This window comes from Leptodactylus fuscus, chromosome 11 (assembly GCF_031893055.1).
Source record: "Leptodactylus fuscus isolate aLepFus1 chromosome 11, aLepFus1.hap2, whole genome shotgun sequence".
In the NCBI taxonomy this organism is placed as follows: domain Eukaryota; kingdom Metazoa; phylum Chordata; class Amphibia; order Anura; family Leptodactylidae; genus Leptodactylus; species Leptodactylus fuscus.
This window is the reverse complement of record NC_134275.1, coordinates 39730872-39735441: the sequence shown is the minus strand read 5'-3', so window position 1 is coordinate 39735441 and position 4570 is coordinate 39730872.

Below are 4570 nucleotides of genomic sequence, written 5' to 3'. Positions count from 1 at the left end.
TTCCTTAAAGGGAACTCATCATGTTGAAAATGTCAAGCAGTGTGTAGACAGTATCCTATAGAGTAGAAGGATCTGAGTAGATGGATATATACAGTAGTTTTGTAGGAAAAGTAGAACTTTTCGTTTATTCATTTAAAGGGGTCCAAAATGGCTACCAAACCAGTAGTAATGCCGTGTATGGACCTTTAATAGCAACCCACATCACATATGTCCTAAGTGTCATTACAGTAAGTGTCATTAGTTTACTCCTACACAGTTGATAACCATTCTTCTAAGCATTAAATGTGTGCAGGACATTGTCACATGATGTTATCTTGGGATGGTGAGCAAACCCCTTTAATAATATTTTCACTTGAAGACACTTCCAGTTGACTAGGGCTCTTCTACTACAACAGACATTTGGTGGATGGTGGACCAGTGACTGCCCTGGAGAAAGTTATGGAGCTCCTCCATGGTCCATGGCATATAGCATGGTTTGCTATGGAGGTTAGAAGCAGTCAGGGCAAGTTTTAGACAAACTGGGGCCTTGTGCGAAATTAAAAGCGGGGTCCCAAATGCTTATATACAAGCAACGCCAACATATTTCCAGTGGCAGCCCATTAATAACAACCCTTTCTGCCTCAAAAACAGTAACAACCACCCACCTTATGACCACACCCAAATAACCACCTTTGTACTGCCTAATAGATTTTTGCACCCCCTCATCAGTTATTACAGGGGCTTGTTATAAATTATAGTCCCATATCAGTAATAGCCCCCTTATATATAGCTAGCCCTCTGCCTATGTTCAGCAAATTACTGCCATCAATGGTTTGCCTGCTTTGGCGTTTCGGCAGCTTTCAAGCTGTCCTGCTGCTGAACTTGTTACTCATGCTATGCCTGTGATTGTTCCGGCATCTCAGCAGCTCGCTTGGACGCCATATAATGAGCGCGTTGTTGGTGTTGATGATCCACTTGCTGCGGCATTTCGGCAGCTATCAAACTGGCCTGCCGCTGAACTAATTCTTGCACTGTGCCTGCAATTGTTCCGACATCTCAGCAGCTCGCTGAGCGTTTTGTTGGCGTTGATGGTTCGCCTGCTCAGGGGTTTCGTCAGTTCTCAAACTGACCTGCCGCCGAACTTATTTATCGCACCATGCCTTTGATTGTTCTGGCATATAATGAGTATGTTGCTGGCGTCGATGATTCACCTGTGCTCCGCTTGAGGAGAACTCTGTGACTTCTGGCTACCTTCATAGCTCTCATTGTTTTAGAATTTTGCGACAAATTAGATTTTCTTTTCACTTTTATAATATTAGTAGGATACTGTAGTTTCTCTCCTATAATAGCCTCTATCTATCTATCTATCTATCTATCTATCTATCTTATATACAGTTAGGGCCAGAAATATTTGGACAGTGACACAATTTTCACGAGTTGGGCTCTGCATGCCACTACATTGGATTTGAAATGAAACCTCTACAACAGAATTCAAGTGCAGATTGTAACGTTTAATTTGAAGGGTTGAACAAAAATATCTGATAGAAAATGTAGGAATTGTACACATTTCTTTACAAACACTCCACATTTTAGGAGCTCAAAAGTAATTGGACAAATAAACATAACCCAAACAAAATATTTTTTTTTCAATATTTTGTTGCGAATCCTTTGGAGGCAATCACTGCCTTAAGTCTGGAACCCATGGACATCACCAAACGCTGGGTTTCCTCCTTCTTAATGCTTTGCCAGGCCTTTACAGCCGCAGCCTTCAGGTCTTGCTTGTTTGTGGGTCTTTCCGTCTTAAGTCTGGATTTGAGCAAGTGAAATGCGTGCTCAATTGGGTTAAGATCTGGTGATTGACTTGGCCATTGCAGAATGTTCCACTTTTTTGCACTCATGAACTCCTGGGTAGCTTTGGCTGTATGCTTGGGGTCATTGTCCATCTGTACTATGAAGCGCCGTCCGATCAACTTGGCAGCATTTGGCTGAATCTGGGCTGAAAGTATATCCCGGTACACTTCAGAATTCATCTGGCTACTCTTGTCTGCTGTTATGTCATCAATAAACACAAGTGACCCAGTGCCATTGAAAGCCATGCATGCCCATGCCATCACGTTGCCTCCACCATGTTTTACAGAGGATGTGGTGTGCCTTGGATCATGTGCCGTTCCCTTTCTTCTCCAAACTTTTTTTCTTCCCATCGTTCTGGTACAGGTTGATCTTTGTCTCATCTATCCATAGAATACTTTTCCAGAACTGAACTGGCTTCTTGAGGTGTTTTTCAGCAAATTTAACTCTGGCCTGTCTATTTTTGGAATTGATGAATGGTTTGCATCTAGATGTGAACCCTTTGTATTTACTTTCATGGAGTCTTCTCTTTACTGTTGACTTAGAGACAGATACACCTACTTCACTGAGAGTGTTCTGGACTTCAGTTGATGTTGTGAACGGGTTCTTCTTGACCAAAGAAAGTATGCGGCGATCATCCACCACTGTTGTCATCCGTGGACGCCCAGGCCTTTTTGATTTCCCAAGCCCACCAGTCAATTCCTTTTTTCTTAGAATGTACCCGACTGTTGATTTTGCTACTCCAAGCATGTCTGCTATCTCTCTGATGGATTTTTTCTTTTTTTTCAGCCTCAGGATGTTCTGCTTCACCTCAATTGAGAGTTCCTTTGACCGCATGTTGTCTTGTCACAGCAACAGCTTCCAAATGCAAAACCACACACCTGGAATCAACCCCAGACCTTTTAACTACTTCATTGATTACAGGTTTACGAGGGAGACGCCTTCAGAGTTAATTGCAGCCCTTAGAGTCCATTGTCCAATTACTTTTGGTCCCTTGAAAAAGAGGAGGCTATGCATTACAGAGCTACGATTCCTAAACCCTTTCTCCGATTTGGATGTGGAAACTCTCATATTGCAGCTGGGAGTGTGCACTTTCAGCCCATATTATATATATAATTGTATTTCTGAACATGTTTTAGTAAACAGCTAAAATAACAAAACTTGTGTCACTGTCCAAATATTTCTGGCCCTAACTGTATAATAGTTCTTCCATTATAAATACTAGCCCCCTTATACAGTATTTAATAGTTCACCCCCAATAAAAATATTAGCCCGCCTACAAATAATATTTGTCTCCTTAGCAGTTAATCCCTATCCCTTACCAAAAAACAATAAATCTTGTACTCACTTTACCGCCCTCCTGCGATGAGCAGAGCAGTCGCAGACTCTTCTTGTAGTAGTGGCACATGTGGCGCAATGCAGTGATGTCATCACATCACCTGACGTCCCATGTGTTATCGGCGGTCTTCTATGACAGAGCAGGGACTCTTCAGTTTAAGTAGTATCGGCGTGCACAGCATGGCGATACACCTGCGGAGTTCCCGGGATGTGGAGCTCCCTGGATATGGAGCAGCAGGCTTTTAGTTGCCCATTTTGCCACCCCCCAACTACGTCCCTGGAAGCAATAATGGCCAAATCAGTTGTGATGTCCCCCTACTTTTGGCCATGCCAGTTTTTAGAAGGCTCAAGAGTCTTGTGCCAATGGGTGGTCTTCATGGAACTCAGGTCTTTAGTGATTATAGTCCACTCAGTAGACCTTAGTCCAGTCTTCGCATCATTGAATCATCTGCATAGACGCCTAGACCAGAAGTTAACAACCTATGCTGTTTTGTTTGGCTCCCAGTCGTCTCTGAGACATCCATATTTAGGATACCCTTCTAATTTGGCCCTCCAAAGAGGAATAGATAGCATGGAGCTGTATGGGTCTTTCCATTCCAGTTGATCAGAATTTGCAACCTTCATCAACTACATCATCTGTTGTCTTCCAGAGTACAGAGGAAAGCCCCATCAGTGGGCACCCCCACATCACCTCTTAGGGTGGGTAGCATATAAACGTCCTAGATGAGGATACCCCTTTAAGTTTGACCCCTTGGAATGGTACTGCTAATGTGACCAGAATAGTTTTTTCCCTCCTGCACTACATTGAACTCTCAATAGAGAGTATTTTTTTTATTTTTTTTGCCTAGGATGAAGCTTTCAGTAGATACGTGTGAGGCACAGAAGATGATTTAGGACATTTTCCAGAAATATTTTGATGCCAACTTCCTTCAGCTTTGGTTAAAGTGGAAGCTGACAGCAGAAATGACACTATTGTAACATTAATGAAGCCCGCCGTATAGCTCTCGTTTATCTCGTTTCCGGTAATTTATGGCGGCTCATCGTCCTGACAGCTCGCATATTGCTCATTACTCCAGAAAATGTGAAGAAATAAAGCTCCAGTAATCGGCGGTCATTAGACTCTCATTTATTATAGGGCTTTGAGGTCCAGTCATAAATATTAATTGGGAAAAGCCGAGAAGAGTCCGGAGCCGGGATCCTCTGATCTGTGACAGCCGAGGCCCATCTGGTCCCTCAGACCTACAATTAAGTCAAACGACGGCAATTACTCAAGTCCTTATTAATCGGAATGGTTTTAATTACAGATTACACAAAGTTGCGGGATTATTTTTGTCAAAGGTCAAAGCATCTCACTGTTAATGCTAATTGCCAGGAATACAGGAGAACACGAGACGTGTAATATGTA